This window comes from Macaca fascicularis, chromosome 18 (assembly GCF_037993035.2).
Source record: "Macaca fascicularis isolate 582-1 chromosome 18, T2T-MFA8v1.1".
In the NCBI taxonomy this organism is placed as follows: Eukaryota; Metazoa; Chordata; class Mammalia; order Primates; family Cercopithecidae; genus Macaca; species Macaca fascicularis.
Window position 1 is genome coordinate 76,936,176 of NC_088392.1, and position 18,382 is coordinate 76,954,557.

The 18,382-nt window shown below is 46.2% G+C and overlaps 1 pseudogene; it reads left to right on the plus strand.

The window, feature by feature from the left end:
• The first annotated feature begins 8,731 nt into the window (after positions 1-8,731).
• The window catches only part of LOC102119940 (aldo-keto reductase family 1 member B1-like), a 33,921-nt pseudogene continuing 24,270 nt past the window's right edge, over positions 8,732-18,382 (plus strand).

Genomic DNA, 18,382 nt, shown 5'->3' on the forward strand with positions numbered 1-18,382 from the left:
GGATATGCTAACCGGCCTCTGGACCTTAAGGTGGGGTCAGTCCCACCCAATCCCCAACTGAGAAAGTAAATGGGTGGTTTAAAATACCAACACAGAGCAAAACACACAGAAATTTGAGATACTGATGTCAGGAAGGAAGAGGAAAGGGTTCCAGCAGTGAGCAGGTTTCCCTTATAGGAGAATAATTTGATTACCAAGGACGACAGGCAACAGTAGAAGGTTAAAATGAAAGATCAGGTGCGTGCTGGGTGACAAAAAGTGCTGCCTGGAGCCAATTACAAGGAGGGCAGCTAGTTTCCAGGTCTTAGAGAGGTTGCTTTGTACTCCTGTGTGCCTGCTAGCTGGTCTGTTCCCCTCAAGGACAGCAAACTTTTCACAAGCACCTGCTGTGCCCTGATCTTGCTGGGTGCTGTCACCCTGCCCTCTGGAGCACCCCGCATGGTTGGCAGATAAACCCACGAGTGCTGCAGTCAGGAGCGCTGGCGTCCCTCAGACCCTCCAGGACAGCACGTGGAACACTTTGGACCACAGGTTTGAGTTAGGAAACGGATCCTGGAGATAATGAAGGCCGTGAGCTAGATGCAGGCTGAGAGAATGATGGACAAGCCCAGAGAAGTCCTCCCGGAGGGACAGTGCCTGTCAGGCCAGAGATTTCTGACAGTCGGAGGAGAGGGCGGAGTGTGCTCAGCCTGGGAGGGGAGGGGACAGAGACCCGCTCAGGGGTGCACTGAGACGTGGCCTGCGCCGGGCCAGGTGCTGGGAGGAGGTTGGGAGGGGGGCCTGCGGATATGGGCTGAGGGACAAGAGGCTAGTGGGCGATGGAGACCACTGCGGGGATTGAACACAGGAATGGTGTGCAAGTCAGGAAAGTCTCTGCGAAGGGGAAGAGACTGAAGGCACAGAGACCACTTTGTGTGAAGGGGAGAGACGCTGAGGCCTGACCTAGGGTGTGGGTTGGGAAGGGGAGGAGGGATGATTCCGAGGGAGACTTAGTGGGTCCCAGTGGCTGTTAGGAATTCAGCAGGTGAGGGAAGAGTTGCGTTAAAAAATAACAGGCCAGGTACGGTGGCTCACGCCTGTAATCCCAGCACTTTGGGAGGCCGAGGTGGGTGGATCACCTGAGGTCAGGAGTTCTGGACCAGCTGACCAACATGGAGAAACCCCATCTCTACTAAAAATACAAAATTAGCTGGGTGTGGTGACTTATGCCTGTAATCCCAGCTATTCGGGGGGCTGAGGCAGGAGAATCGCTTGAACCTGGGAGGTGGAGGTTGCAGTGAGCCGAGATAGCACCACTGCACTCCAGCCTGGGCAACAAGAGCAAAATTCTGTCTCTAAAATAAAATAAGAAACGTGTATAGTCATGCATCACTTAATGACCGGGATACAGCCTGAGAAGTGCATTGTTAGGTGAGTCCAGCCCTGTGCTAACATCGTAGAGTGATTTGCACAAACCGAGCTGGTAGAGCCTGCTGCACACGCAGGCTGTGTGGTATGGCCCATTCTTCCCAGGCTGCACAGCTGCATAGCATATGACCATGCTGAATACTGCAGGCCACTGTAACACAGTGGTAAGTATGCATGTACCTAAACATAGAAAAGATACAGTGAAAATTAGAATCTTATAGGACCACCATCACCGGGTCCATCTTGATAGAAATGTCATTATGGAAGCAGGACTGTTCTTGTAAAGAGTGTGGAATTTGGCCTGGAGTCACAATTCTTGCTGTGTTCCTACTGATGGACTTTTGTGTTCCTACTGATGGACTTTTGTGCTCCTACTGACGGACATTTGTGCTCCTACTGACGGACATTTGTGCTCCTACTGACGGACATTTGTGCTCCTACTGATGGACTTTTGTGCTCCTACTGATGGACTTTTGTGTTCCTACTGATGGACTTTTGTGCTCCTACTGATGGACTTTTGTGTTGCTACTGATGGACTTTTGTGTTGCTACTGATGGACTTTTGTGTTCCTACTGATGGACTTTTGTGTTGCTACTGATGGACTTTTGTGTTGCTACTGATGGACTTGGACATTTTGTTCCTGTTGTTTTCTCTGCTGGAAAGTTCCAGCTGATTGCAGATCCAGTTTGAAACTGGCTGATTAGTTCTATTCGGTCCAAGTTGCCCATGGTCCCACTACCCACAGAAGCCCTTCCTGCTTCCAGAATTTGGCCCCCATCTTCACAGCAGAGCTACCCATAGTGCTCAAAAAGGAGAAAAATTGTCCTCAATTGGCAGTAAAAAGAGTTGAGGGAAGAGGTTCCTAATGCACAGTCCTGGGGAAGAAGACCCACCCCTAAGCTTGCTCCTCCCCATGGTCTGCCAGGGTCCGTTCCTGGAGTGCCAGGATGGTTTGCTCTACTCCATCTATAGCGCATGAGGTGGAACCTGCTTGCAGGGAGGAAGTGCATGTCAGGGCAGCGGTGAGGAATTGCTTGAGGAGTCTTGGTGCCCTGATTCCAGGGAACTTTGCTGGTCATCTGGTTTTGTATCCCTATTTCTCAGTGATGGCACTTTGGCCAGGTGAGTAAGGGGAAGTGGTTTGGAGCTGTTTCACCCTCAATGTGTAACTGAACTCAGGTTCAGCTGCTCGCCACTCAAAAGCCAAACTGGAGAGCCAAGACTTGGTGGAAGGAAAATCAGGTGTATTCGAGAGCTGGCAACCTGGGGAGACATGGACTAGTGTCACAAAGACCATCTAAAGTAGGTACATATTTCAGGTTCTTTTTATGTTAAGGGCAGGGGAAGAGGAGGGTGTTGGGATCAACACATGACCTATGACCATAGACAGGTGGGTGCCAGCAAGGGTCCAAGGAAGTTGGGAATTTCTTTGTCCCTGGTCAGGTCACAATGTTCCTTCCTCCTATAAATCCTATAAATCCTCCGCCTCCTATAAATCTTTAACAAAATATAGTTGCTCAAATACTCCTTTCTAATCCCAGAGATCATTTCAAAAACTACATGACTGCTATTGTCGTGTTTTATCCCAGCGCTCTAAAATTATTCTAGCCCACATGCAGGAATGGGTATCTAAACATAGATAAGGGCCACCCAAACAAAAATGGAGTTAGTCATGTTCATTCTTTTGCTGTTTCACTGTTACAAATGTGAGAAAGGATGTCGCCCCCAGCAGGCATGTAAGGTAACTCCTAATACGCCATCCGGCTGGGGGTCCAGCCTGGACAACGGGCCGGGCACAGAGGTTTGTCGATGGATGGGCTGAGGTTGTCCAGAAAAAGCTGTGGAGATTCCATTTCCAGTAATTGTTCATCTCTTACTTCACTGACTTCACATCTTGATTTATGAAGAACGATTAGATGCCAAACACATATTCGTAACACATTCTTCCCAAAGAATTTGATTTATTCTATTATTTTAAAAATTCAGTCCATCTCATCATCTATTATTATATTTTTGTCATTATATATGCTTAAACACATTCCTTTCGTAGACTTAAAATGCTTTAATTTTATTCCCTTAATAAATATTCATTTCAAGGTGACAACCAGAAGGGCTGCAGGCAGGGAAAAAAAAAGCTTATCCTTCAAGCAAATTTATTATTGGTGCATTTTCTTATATGCTGTCATAAAGGCCAGGCTTTTACCACACATTAATTTTATGACTGTGTAGTTCACGTGAATGCCAAACTCCAATTCATTTTTCTATCTACTCATGGACGGAATCATTTTATTTTCCTTTGCAGAAAAGAAATGTTATATGAAGTGTAAATTTATAACAGACTTAGTATTTAGCTTGCCAGAAGATCTCTTTCAGGAGGCAATGTTTATTTAAAAAAAAAAAATCATTCAGCTTCATGGCAGGGCTAGAGTATTCATATTTTCATTATTAGAGTTTCCAGTGGAAACCTTGCTTTGATTTGCCCTGTTATGTCTTTGCTAATTGGCTGAATTCAGACTATAATACTGAGCTTCCTCTAATCCTCACTTCATCGCATCTCAATATCTCATGTCCATTTGTCCTTCTCATGCTCCTCCATCTTTTGAATAACGATGACAACAGTGATGAGAGCAGTAGAGGTGATTAGTCAATGGCACTGTCGTTCCTGGCAGGCTGCAGGGTGAAGAGTGCATCATCCACCTCTATCCAGGTGCTTTGCATGTGTTGTTGACTACAGAAGCATGTCTCTGAGCGGGGACATGCAAATCCAAACTTGGGTTTCAGGCCAGACACAGTGGCTCATGTCTGAAATCCCAGCATTTTAGGAAGCCAAGGCAGATGGATCACTTGAGGTCAGGAGTTTAAGACCACCCTGGGCAACATGGTGAAACCCTGTCTTTACTAAAAATACAAAAACTTAGCCGGCGTGGTAGCATGTGCCTGTAATCCCAGCTACTCAGGAGACTGAGGCAGGAGAATCGCTTGAACCCAGGAGGCGGAGGTTGCAGCGAGCTGAGATCGCACCATTGCACTCCAGTCTGGGCTACAAGAGCGAGATTCCGTCTCAAAAAAAAAAAAAAATTGGGTTTCATTTCTTCCTCCTAATCAAATCTTGATTAACAGTTTCTCCTTTCATTTGTGCTCCTGCTTCAGACACTTATGCCATATGGGCTGCAACGATTGGTACTAAGAAGAATGAATAATATTCATGAAAATATGACGCTGGATTAATGACATTGACAGACAAAGCATACTCTTGCATTGAATCAGCCTTTTAACTCTTCTATTAAATTAAGGGCGTGATATGCGAGAGTGCCACCTAAAACCTTAAAACCCACAAAACTCACTTGCAGGAGAGGCTCTGTTCTCCCAGGATGTCAGCTGAACCTCCTCCGGTCAAAGGTAGCCTCCTGGCCCTGCCCACGGTCCTTGGGCTGCGGCTGTTGTCCAATTCCTGGCAGGGCGGCAGGTGCAAAGCTGTGCCCCAGCCCACCCCAGCACTCTCCCTCCAAACACTCAAGCCTCCAATTCATGCTGAGTTTCCTACGTGGGAGGGCAAAGCACACAGGTGGATGAACAGGGTGGGCCAGTTAGTGTCTGGAAGTAAAATGGGAAGGAAAGGCTAGAAGAAAGGATGGGAAGAGTCAGACCGGAGCCTTTCCGTAAGCTGATCTCTGGGACAGCTTTTGTGTGAGACAGCTGCTATTCCTCATATTAAAGATGAGGTTAGGCCAGGCGCGGTGGCTCACACCTGTAATCCCAACCGTCTGGGAGGCCAAGGCAGGTGGATCATGAGGTCAAGAGATCGAGACCATCCTGGCCAACATGGTGGAATCCCGTCTCTACTAAAAATACAAAAATTAGCTGGGCGTGGTGGCATGCACCTGTAATCTCAGCTATTTGGGAGGCTGAGGCAGGAGAATCGCTTGAACCCGGGAGGTGGAGGTTGCAGTGAGCTGAGATTGCACCATTGCACTCCAGCCTGGGAGACAGAGTGAGACTCTGTCTCAAAAAAAAAAAAAAAGATGAGGCTAAAAGAGCAAAAAGAGCAAGGTCCCCTGTGGGTGGCCAAGCTTTAGGCAACCTAGGCAGGTGTAGACTTCAGGCGGAGTCTGCCTGATGAGGGAGGGAGCTATGTGGCTCTCAGTCCCCAGTCCAGGTTAGATCAAGGATATAGTTTTTGGACCAACGAACTGGCTGGGACATTGGTCCAGGAAGCAGGGCAGGCTGTAGCCAGAAAGGTGGCAGAAGATTGGGTACCCAAGGTCCATCAGACTGGAGCCACACCAGGGGTTTACCCTGCTTAGCCACATCCGCTGTGAAGACTGCTGTCTCCTCTAGCCCAAGTCCTCACTCTGGACCAACCGATGGGTCTAGATTTCTTTCCAGGTGTCTTGGCCTTACCTCTTTGGGATGCAAACAGCCTCGTTAGGGTATTCTGGCTCTGGAGTCCTTTCATCATCTGGAACTGGAGTTGGGGCATCTGTCCTAGCTCCCTAGCCCCCAGAGACCTTCATTAATAGACAATAAGCCTCTGCTTACTTTAGATTTCAGAAGCATTGTGCATTAACTGCTGAAAATGTTCCTAAATCACATATGATCACAAGAAACCTTTAATTTGAGGACACCTGTGGAACTGCACTCATGCTAGTAAACACTTGGGCATTGAGGGATTTTGGATTTGTGGTGTACATTTCTACACTTTCTGAGGAAGATATTTGCAGTTGAACAAAAATAATACCTTAGTTTTGTGAGCCCAAAACGATTTGCATAGCACTCTCCCATCCATGATCTCATTGGATCTTTACAACTATTAGTGAGATAAGCAAAAAGAAAGTGATGATTTTTCTCATTTTACAAACGAGAACAAAGCCTAGATTAGTTAGATAACATGCATGCGGTGTCATGGCTAGGAAGTGGCAGATCTCATGGGCCCCACTTCCTGCCCTGAAGACTTTGGTCTCCACAGACTGGTCTTCATTCCTCAGTTTACCCCTTCAACCTGGCATTACATGTTGTTGTTTCAGTGACTCAGTCACCTCCCAGGAATCCTGGATCCAATCTGCAATAGCCCATGTCTGTTTCATGGCTTCCTATAGTTTTGTTTTTACTTGTCGTTTTGTTTTGTTTTGAGATATGGTCTCACTCTGTCACCCAGGCTGGAGTGCAGTGGCGTGACCATAGTTCATAACAGCCTCGAAGTCCTGGCCCAAAGCAATCCTTTCACCTCAGCCTCTCGAATAGCTGGGACTATAGGCGTGCGCCACCACGTCTGGCTAATTTTATTTTTATTTTTTGTAACATGGTAATGACAGGGTCTTGCTATGTTGCCCAGGCTGGTCTCCAACTAGTGGGCTCAAGTGATCCTCCAGCCTCCACCTCCCAAAGTGCTAGGATTACAGGTGTGACCCACCATGGCTGGCCCCATATTTTGCTTAAATGAAATGTATGTCTAAGTTGATACTCTGAGTTTCATTAAGGAAATTCTCCCTTCTCAACTTCTTACCTTCTCCAGGAGTTTCAATGACCATGTCCAGATACTCCTAAAACCATTGGCAATGAGCATTCTTGATCTGGGTACAATTCCACAGGTCATTTATAGTGCATGTTTATATATAGGTATCCCTTAAAAAGAATGGGGCCTCACTTTCAGTTTTCAGGAATCAATCAAATATAGTCAGACTCCCAATATTTTACTTTAGGGTAAGTCTTCCTCCCCAATTAAAGTGAGGTCTCAATTGCAGCAGCTGACTTTGATCCCATTATATCCTTCTACACATGAAGACTTAGGGGTCCACATCAGTCTGTAGCCTTCAGACATAAGCCCAGCTCAGAGAGAATTATTGCTTCCACTGGTCATAAAAATGACACATACACTTAAGCTTCCTTATAGTCACTTTAAAATTTTAATTTTTGATTGGAAACCTTGAAAGGAAAGATGAAGAGATGATGGGCCAGCTGCCAGCTCATCATGCTGTATAAATGTTGGTTGTCTCATCACTTGCTTATGGCTATTTTCCATTTAGAATGTTGAGGCTTAAATGACCATGTTGAGATGTTCTGAAAACCATTGCCTGAGTAGCAGTGCATTGTCGCTTTCATCTTCATAGGGAATTTAAGCAAGAGAGGGCTCTGCCGCCACACTTGCACTCTGATGAGCTCTTACTCACGCCCACATATGGTGGTGTAGAGAGAGCACTTAAACAAGTCTAAAGACTTGTTTTCCCACATCTGTTCCTTCCTATCTCAGCCTCAAGCAAATCACTTAACCCCTCTCTACAGGACCCTCCATGTGTCCCAGCCCTCATTTGCCCCTTCTCCATTCTGCCCTGTGCCCTGCCACAGAGGCTGAAGCTGACCTGTGAGGCTGGCATCAACCCACCTCCCTTGCTGTCTGGCTACAGATTCAGTTCAGATGAGAAACGGGGCTTCCCACAGGTCAGAGGGTGGAGAAGAGTGAGGACAGAGTATATATTCCTGACCAAATTGCTGCAGTTAGCTCTGTCCCTCTGTGAAAAGCTCCTATCGGTCACTTGGTGTATTAGTCAGTTCTCATGCTGCTGATAAAGATATACCTGAGACTGGGTAATTGATAAAGGAAAGAGGTTTAATGGACTCACAGTTCCACATGGCTGGGGAGGCCTCATAATCATGGCTGAAGGCAAAGAAGGAGAAAAGTCATGTCTTCCATGGTGGCAAGCAAGAGAGATCATGTGCAGGGGAACTGCCGTTTATAAAACCATCAGATCTCATGAGACTTATTCACTATCACGAGAAGAGCACGTGAAAGACCTGCCCCATGATTCAATTACCTCCCACTGGGTCCCTCCTAGGACAAGTGAGAATGATGGGAGCTACAATTCAAGATGAGATTTGGCAGGGGGAGACAGACAAACCATGTCACCTGGGTTCTGCTGTCTTCCTTTGCACCTTCAGACCTCCTGCTAATTGTCTCCCTCCTCACTTCCCCAAGTGCAATCCAGGTTGCCATCCCCTCCTACCTGGACATACATGTCACTCATATTACAGGCTTAGGAAGTCTGCCCTTTAAAACTGTGACAATGAGACAAATATACAGAAAGGAAAAAAGACAGATTCCCACTGATAATCAAAATAATGAGTGTGGTCCTTGCAGAGACTAAAACAGGCACAAGCAAGCCCTTTCTGTTCAAGTGCAGGCAGCTCTTAACCATCCTCGGCACTAACAAAGTGAAAAAATTCCTTGCCATGGAGATTTCCCAAGGAAGGAAGAGGCGGCATTTCCTCATCACATATGCCTATCAGGGCAGGGTCCTCAGGAGAGGTCTGTATTTTAACTTGGTTTCTGATGTCGTTGTGGCTATGCCAAGTGGACAAGCTCTACTTCCAGTCCTCCAGAGACTACATGTCCCACGTGAAGCCATTTGCGTCATTCATAGCCAATGAGTGTTTCCTTGCTCTGAAGAAGGGTGTGTTTTCTGCCAAAATTCAAGGTGAGCTACACAGAGTTGAAGTCCTAACGTGCTAGAACATTACCACCAAAACCGTAGTCCAGCTTCCCCTGTTTGCAGAAAGAAACTTCCGGGAACTGGTTGACGATGCTGGGCCAGGGCTCCTGCAGGATCTGTGTGAAGGCAGAAGACCAGAAGTCAGAGTGACCAGTCTGGATCCCTCCATGGCCAGAGACCCCCGTATAGGACTGAAGATCTGTGGGTTGAAAATGTCATCACATAACAATGCCTCATGGCCACAGATGAGACTTTGCCAGAAGACATATACACAAAGTTCTCAGAAGATGTATACCTGAGCTTGTCAGAAGACACATTTGAAATCCCAGTTGAGAAGATGAGCTCAGAGGTGTTGGTAGCTGAAGAGCACTCATGGATGAGAGATGCCAGGAAAGAGCCCACCTTGGCTCTCCATGACATAGAAGAGATAACTGAGGCACAGTCCCTGACCTTTAGTAATTACATGATTGTTCACCAACCACCACCATGCCCTCCAAAGCCCAGAAGTTTGTCTTACAACAAAAACTGTGATCATTAGCCATGCCTTCTCTCCAAGGAATAGCACCAGCACATCCAGGGCCTGTGCATTCTGGGTTACTGCACGGAAGCAGCCTTCTAATTGGTATTCCTGTCTCCAGCTCTGCCCCTTTCCAGTCCACCCTGCACACTAACGAGAGACCTGTCTTAAAATCCGCACTGGACCAGGCATGGTGGCTCATGCCTGTAATCCCAGCACTTTGGGAGGCTGAGGCAGGCAGATCATCTGAGGTCAGGAGTTCGAGACCAGCCTGGCCAACATGGTGAAACTCCGTCCCTACTGAAAATACAAAATTAGCCGGGCAGAGTGCCGTGCACCTGTCATCCCAGCTACACAGGAGGCTGAGGCAGGAGAATCGGTTAAATCCAGGAGACGGAGGTTATAGTGAGCTGAGATCTCATCACTGCACTCCAGCCTGGGTGACAAGAGTGAAATTCCGTCTTTAAAAAAAAAAAAAATCTAAACTGAAAGAAATCTTTATTTCTTTATTCCTCCAAACTCTTCCCTTTTGCCTTGGGATAAACTCCGGATGCCTTACTGTCTTTTCTAGGGCTCTTCATGGGTTGGTCTCCTGCCTGTGAATACATCTCTCATCCCCCAGCTTCGTTCTCTGACTCTCTATATGCTGCAGCCAGACCACACTACTCCCAGAGCCTCCTAGCCTGCCGTTGAACCCCAGGACATGCTAGTGCCTGGAATACTTTCTGTCTGCCTTCCCAGGGATGATTTCTGCCCATTCTTCAGATCTCATCATAGATGTCACTTCCTTCAGAATGGCTTCTCTGAACCCCAAGTCTCTATTCTACGTGCTACAGAATCATCTAGTGGGGAGGAACAGAGTTTCTGCAGTTAGATGGGCATGGTTGGAATCTTCATACTGGCAACGTAACCTCTCTGGAGGCTTGGTCTCTTCCTTGTAAAATGTAGATACTAGCAATTCCTACCTAATTGTTGTAAGGGTGAATGAGATGACCCACGGGGCACTTAGAACATGGCCTGCATCTCCATAGGGTCTCAACAGATGCTCAATAAGTGTTACCTTGGCCAGGCATGGTGGCTCATACCTGCAATCCCAACATTTTGGGAGGCCAAGGAGGGAGGATCGATTGAGGACAGGAGTTGGAGGCATTGGTAAGCTATAGTCATGCCACTGCACTCTGGCCTGAGCAACACTGTGAGATCCTGACTCAAAAAAAAATAATAAAGATAAGCATACCTCAGGTGCTTCTAAGCCACCTTCTTTGGCCTGTGTTGGCAAGATAAAAGCTGGATTAGTTACCCAAGTTCCTTCTGTTGGGTTCATGGAAACACCTTTGCTCATGCTGTCCTCCTGTGTTAAGTGCTCCTTTCCCCCAGCCCATCACCCACATCCTGCCACTCCTAAGGGCCTGCCTACACACTGCCACCTCTCCCATGATGACACTGGCCCCCACTGACCCTCCCATTGTGGCTCCTAGAGTACTTGTCTATTAGTGACAGTGGTCACCTCTGCTCACCGAGTGTCTACTGTGTGCCCCGCAATACAATGCATGGCTGGCATTGGACGTGTATTTCATTTCCTTACCCCCACCCCTTAAGGATTGAGTTCAGATTCTCTCCTCTTCAGATGAGGAAACAGGCTTGGGCAAGTTCTCCTCCTCATCACAAGGACGAGCTGAGATTCGAATCCCCCTGACTCCTGTGGCACAGCCTGCCATCCTTCCTGGCTATCACACTGCACTACAATTGTGGCTTAGCCCTCCCCCGTCCCCAGCAGAATGAAAGCATGAAGCTATGAAACAAGGACGATCTTGTTCACTGAAGTGTCCTCAGGAAATGGGACATAAAGCCAAGATTTATGGAAGCTGGCTCAATGTGACAATCCAGGGTGGGGTAGCCAGGGGGTGGAGCAGGTACACTCAGGAGGGCCAGGCTCCAGGAGCTGCTGATAGAGTTGCTTTGCTCTAGACGTCCCTGGTTTGTAACTTTGGGGGATGGAGAAACAGAAAATCAAATTTGCCAGTCTGGGAAGAGGTCTAAGAACAGAACCAGACTCCGAGAGGACTTTGAGTGCAAATAGCTTATTTGGAAGGTGAACGCAGAAGAGTAGGCAGAGTAAACCAGGGAAGGGAAGAAGCCAATCACTCCAGATTACCACTGCGGACAAGCAGGGCTCCACCTCACTGGGACCTCTGGGAGACGATTTAGACTGTAATCAGAAAACTATGGTTGAACCCAGTTCGTTGGGTTTCCATAGCCTATGAGCTAAGAATAGTCTTTATGTTTATATTTATATTTATATTTTATTTTATAAGACAGAGTCTCACTGTGTCGCCCAGGCTGGAGTGCAGTGGCATGATCTTGGCTCACTGCAGTCTACACCTCCTGGGTTCAAGTGATTCTCCTGCTTCATCCTCCCAAGTAGCTGGGATTATAGGCACCTGCCACCACTCCCGGCTAATTTTTGTTTATTTAGTAGAGACGGGGTTTTACCATGTTGCCCAGGCTGGAGTCTTTATGTTTTAAAATGGTTGAGAGATAATCAAAGAAAAATATTTAGTGACATGAAAGTTATTGAAATTCAGGGTTCAGTAGCCATGAATACAGTTGTCCTGTAACAGAGCCACACGCCTGTGTTTCTGTGTTCTCTACACGATGGCTGCGTATGTCCTACCAGGAGAGAGTTGAGTCGTTGTGACAGAGACCATATGGGCCACAAAGACCAAAAAATTTACCAGCTGGCTCTTCACAGGAAAAGTTTGCCGACCTGGTTTAGACCACGCGTCATCATTGTTCCACCAGGAGGGCAAGGAGCGCCTCTTTGTCAGTGTTTGAGGGCTGTTCCCCGGGGTTCTGGCCTCCCAGCAGTTCTAGCCTGCCCCTCGGCCGAGCAAGCTCCTGTGCTGCAGGAAGCTGTCTGGTAATCATGGGTGCTCAGAGTAGAGCAAAAGGCCTTTTGCACATTTGAAAAATAGTGAGAACCAAGCTAATCCAGGCAAGGCACTGACAGGGGAACCTTCTCCAAATGGGGCTGGAATCCCCAAAGCCCATTTTTATTGGGCATCAGCCATGGTGCATGGGGCAGCTATACCTCCTGTCAAGAAACAGGAAGGAGCGAACATCCGAAGATGACTTACCTGTAAAGAAGTCGTCATATTACCAAATATCCTAAAAAGGAAAGAGGAGAACCAGCCCCTTGCTAACATGAGTGTGTGCTTTTACCACCTTTTGCCAATAAACAAGGTGAAGGCCGATCACAATGGCTTACACCTGTGACCCCCACACTTTGGGAGGCTGGGGTGGGCGGATCACTTCAGCCCAGGAGTTTAAGACCAGCCTGGGCAACACAGTGAGACCTCATCACTCCAAAAAAATGAAAGAATAGAAAAATTAGCCTGGCACGTGCTGCCTGTCTATAGTCTGAGCTTCACAGAAGGCTGAGGTGGGAGGATCGCTTGAGCCCAGGAGTTCAAGGCAGTGGTGAGCAGTGATGGTGACACTGAACCCCAGCCTGGGCAACAGAGCAAGACCCTCTCTCAAACAAACAGCAACAGCAAAACAAGGAAAGATTACAGATCTGAGGAGGGAGCAGACCCCGAGAAGCAAGCTCAGTACAAGCAGGAGTGTAAGGGAGATGGGCTTGGGCTCGGTCTCGGGTGGGCCAGAACCCGGGAGCCAAGGCAGGGAGGGTGTCCTGCTCTCCACTTCGGTGGTCTGAAACTTCAGAGGAAAAGGCAACAGGAGAAAATACAGTCTACAGCCTGGGAAGAGGTCTAGTAACTGGATACCCAAATTTATGCCCAAAGATAAGAAGAGGAGTTAGTGTTAGCAGATATTGTTGGTCCTTAAACGTAAATGAAACCTCTTCATTCATGGAAGGAAAGTGGAGGGGGGTTAAGCCGATTGGTTGGTAAGCAATGAAGCTGGGTCCAAACCTGGATCTCCTGTTTCTTGTCCCTTGCTAGTCACCCTGTGTACATCTCCTCTATGTCATCTTGATTTCCTACAACATGCTCATTCCCTTTTCTGTGCAGGCGCAGGCTGGCCCCTTGGTACTTTAAAGACAAAGTTCCTTGAGAAAGGGCAAAGTCCCCGGGGACACAGTGGATGGAGCAGCTTTTCTCTGAAGAAGATCCCAGGCAGGCCCTGCGTACCCATGGCCACTCTGGAAGTGGAGTAAAATATCTAATCTCTCCAAAAGCTCCACTTCCCCTCCGATTCAGGGATAGTGAGTATGGGCCTTCAGGGAGCTTGCTTAGGAGATCCACTCTCTTCTATCTAACTGTATCTCAAGTAGGCTCTGACACTGGAATCTTTTTGTTATACCACAGTAAACTATGGGTAAAACCTATGGGTACAGCAAACTTTGGCCGCCTGGATGGCTCTGTGTTTGTGAGTGAGTGCCTTGCAGCCCAAATAGACTCTAATAGGTAATAGGGAAGGCCTTCTGCTCTCAGCCACATGCCTTGGCTTTCCAAGGAGCCAGAGTATGCACACGGTTGCCAGAAAGCTGTCACTCATTTGACTGATGGCAAGGGCCTTGTGTAGATAACCTGGAAGAAGCAGATGCCGTTGAGATTTGTGAGATGGTGCCACGAGTTACCAGCTGGCTTTCTACATCCTTATTACTTAGACTAGGGCATATAATGCTCTTCAGTCAATCATATTTGAATTTGTTAGTATCCTAGATCAAAAAGCTTAGAACCAACATTTCCTTTTTTTAAATTAATGCTTTTATATGATAAAAATGAAACATATCTAAAATTTCTATTATGACAAAATATAGTCTTAAACAAAATTGAAATATAAATGACAAATTGGGAGAAATATTTGTAATAGTTATGACAGGCAAATATTCATGCTGAGAATATTGTAAAGAACTCATCAACTGGAAAAAAGACAAACAATTTAGTAGGAAAAATGAACAAGGAAAAGAAAAAGTAAAATCAGAGAAGATGAAATAGAAATGGCCAATAAAGCCGTGCATAGTGGCTCACGCCTGTAATCCCAGCACTTTGGGAGGCTGAGGTGGGTGGATCACTTGAGGTCAGGAGTTCGAAACCAGCTTGACCAACATGATGAAACCCCGTCTCTACTAAAAATACAAAATTAGCCAGGTGTGTTGGTGCACGCCTGTAATCCCAGCTACTCAGGAGTCTGAGGCAGGAGAATCGCTTAAATCTGGTAGGCGGAGGTTGCAGTGAGCCAAGATTGTGCCGTTGTACTCCAGCCTGGGCAACAAGAACAAAACTCCGTCTCAGAAAAAAAAAAAAAAAAAGGCCAATAAATATATTAAATAATGCTCATCTTCACTAGGGATCATGAAAAGGAAAATATTAAAAACTGAGATGTCATTTTGCTAATTGAAATGACAAAAAATTTAAAATTTGTTTATATTAGTGGTTGGTGAGTAAATGGGAAAGGATAGTATCGATATTGATGGTGGGAGTGTAAATCTACATGACAGCATTGGAGGATAGTTTGGTAATACCACAATTAAAAGGAGCCCTCATGGCCAGTCATCCTTCTCTGCATCCTCACACTAGAGAAACACTTAGGGTGGCAGAGGCTACCAGTCATTCCCACATCTGTTCCCCATTGCCTTGTCATGACAATCTCACTACCCAGCTAAAGGCTACATTTCCCAGCCTCCCCTGAAGCTAAGTGTGACCATGTGACCAAGTTTCAGCCAATGAGATGTGAGAAGAGACTGTGCAACTTTTAGGATGTTTCCTTAAAGGGAAGGAGCATGCCCTCCTCTTCTTTTGTCCTTGTCCAATGGCAATGCCCTTAGAAGAGGAAGAGAGAGACACACACAGGAAGTGAAAGCCATGTGAAGACAGAAGCAGAGGTTGGAGAGATGCATCCACAAGCCAAGGAATGCCAACAGCTACCAGAAACTGGAATAGGCAAGGCTGTCTCCTAGAAATGTCAGAGAGAGCATAGCCCTGCCAACACTTGATTTTGGACTTCTAGCCTCTAGAGCTCATGAGAATAAATGTTGGTTGTTTTAAGCCACCAAGTTTCTTTTCTGGTTATAGCAGCCCAAGAAGACTAATACACCATGGTATACTCATTTCAAAGAATATTGTGCAGTAATTGAAAAGAATGAGGTCCACCAATATGTGCTGTCATATAAAGATCTTGAAGACACTGGTGTATGAAAAAAGCATGTGACTGAATTATATTATATATCTGTTACAGTATAACTTACACCGAGGGAAGCCATAACCAAGACTATACTTTCTACGGGAACAAATAAATATATGTACATGCAGAGACACATCTGATGTGTATCAAGCAAAGAACAGTGCTGACCTTTGGGGTGGGAGAAAGAGATGAAGAGAGGATCAGGATTATGGAAGATGGTCAGAGGACTTAGTTCTATTGATAATGTTTCCATTTTTAAAAATATAAATATTTACATATGAATTGTGAAATAAAGTAACTTCAATCTAAGATGGGAGTGGTAAGACCAGCAGTAGGGAAGGAGCCTGATTTTACCCCTGGGTACAAGGTCTTCAGCGTATCATCTTTCAGAGTCACCCATTGATTATGCCCCACTTACCTCATATGGTGGGCTAAATAATGGTCCCTCCTCCAAATATGTCCATGTCCTAATCCCTGGAACCTATGAGTGTTATACGGCAAAAGGGCCTTTACAGATGTGATTAAGTTAAGGTTCTTGAGATTTTGGGGTTATCCTGGAATAACTGGGTGTGCCTGATGTAATTACAGGCTATTTATAAGAGGAGGCAGGGTCAGAGGAGAAGATGTGACTATGGAAGCAGAGATTGGAGTGATGCACTTTGAAGATGGAACAAAAGGACCAGGTAAAGAATACAGGTGGCCACTAGCAGCTGGAAAAGTCATGGAAACAGATTGTCCCCTGGAGCCTCCAGGAGGAACCAGCCTTGCCAACAGCTTGATTCTAGCCCACTAAAATGGATTCAAACTTCTGACCTCAAAATTGTGAGAGTAAACTGGTGTTACTTTCAGCCACTTCATTTGTTGTAATTTGTTACAGCAGCAGGTAGGAAATGAATGCCCTTCTCTGTCCTACTTCCTACCGATGCCTGCTGAAAGCAGCAAGCCTTCTTTGGAGAAAGTATTCCAAACCTCAGGGGCATATATTTTTGGTAATATGTATTTGTCTTAGTTTATTCGTGCTTCTATTTAAAAACACACACACACAGACTGGATAATTTATAAATAATAAAAACTTATTTCTCAGAATTCTGGTGGCTGGGAGTCCAAGATCAAGGCAACAGCAGGTTTGATGTATGCTGAGAGCCTGGTCTCTGCTTCCAAGATGGCGCCTTTGCTGTGTCCTCCAGAGGAGATGAACACCATGTCCTCACGTAGAAGAAGATGGTAGGGCAAAAAGGGCCTAACTGGTTCTCTGAAGTCCTTTTATAAGGTCTCTAATCCCATTCATGAGGGTGCTGCCCTGATGACTTAATCACCTCCTAGAGGCCTCACCTCTTACTACTATCACATTCAGGTTTAAGTTCCAACATAGGATTTTGGGAGAGACACGTAAGTTCAAACCATAGCAGTATATATCCGCATTTCTGAACTGTGGGATGTTTGCCTTCAGCTCTTGCCTTATTAGAGATGGGCTGACCTAAACAGCCAGGCTTCGTCATCACTCACCTAGCCTGTATACAGAACATAGGACTCTGCCCTGGGTGAGCTACTAAAAACTGTATTAAAAAATTCTTAAAAGTCGAGGCACTCTTTTTCTGGAAAAGAAAAATCTCTAAATTTCAAGATTTTCCCTAATGAATCTTGAGATATTGACTATGATGAAAGTGAAGACTTTTTCTGTCTTTCCAAATTTGAATTCTAAGTGTGCTCAGCAATTTCAGCTCCACTCTGGAAACCTCAGCAAGCTGAAGGTGAAACCAAAGTTGTCCAATTTTAGCACATCATAATGCCAGCCAAGAAAATTATAAAGCCTAGCCACGATGACTGGCTATCTTAAAACTTAGACATAAATGCCTGAGAAACTCTTTTCCCAAACGGCAGGAACTCCCACTGTTCCCATTACCACCCTTGTCACTGGGAAATCAGACTGGAAGAGAAGCCTCACTTGGAGAAATGTGGACATCTCCTTCTCCAACACCGGTGTGCGGTGCCAACAGAGGAGCCATAGCTGGCCAGGGCCATCCACACGAAGATTCCCTCCGGACAGCTCCAAGAAATAAGAGAGAAGATGTGTCCTGCAGGCGTGGGAGGAATATTCTGTCATTACAAAGCAGTATTTTGATCCTAAAAACAAAGTTTTCCACAGAAGACACAGGATAGCAATCCAGAACAAATTTTCTCATCTCTTGTTCTGGTAACTTATTGTGTAGGAGTTCTGTGGATTTCTTCATCTAATGCTCTGCTAGTAGCTACAAACAGAAACACAATAACCTAACCACTCTGTTCATCATTTTTTTCCCCCTTAGAATGTGTGAGAAGAGGATGTAGAGAACTTGGATGTGATGAATCGTTTTCAGAATATGCTTTGAAGCATTGAAACAGACAATTTTTAAAGACAAAACACAAGATAATTGCATGCCTGCACCAAGAAGGAATCCTGAAGGGAGTCGGTGCTTCCAGAGGAACAGCTTGCTACCAGGGGGTCCCTTCCTTGACCCCCATCTCTCTGTGAGACCTTGCACATTCTGAACAAGGAGGGCTCTCTCACACCCATCTTTTCACGGATGTAGACTTCTTGGCTGGATGGAGGAAGATCGTCTTGAATGTGGAGCATGTTCTGGGTTGCCTCCTGCTGCTCTGAGCCCACCCTCGACACATGGAAGCCGTGAGGAGGCATCACTGGAGGTAGACTGAACACCTGTTTGCTGATGACTCTCAGCCCCCACCATTAGGTGCTGCTTCCATGTGGAGACCAAGAGCTTTCCATCATCCATGGGGCTCACTGTGGCACGGATCCAGCTGGGAAAGCCTACAGAAATCCTTG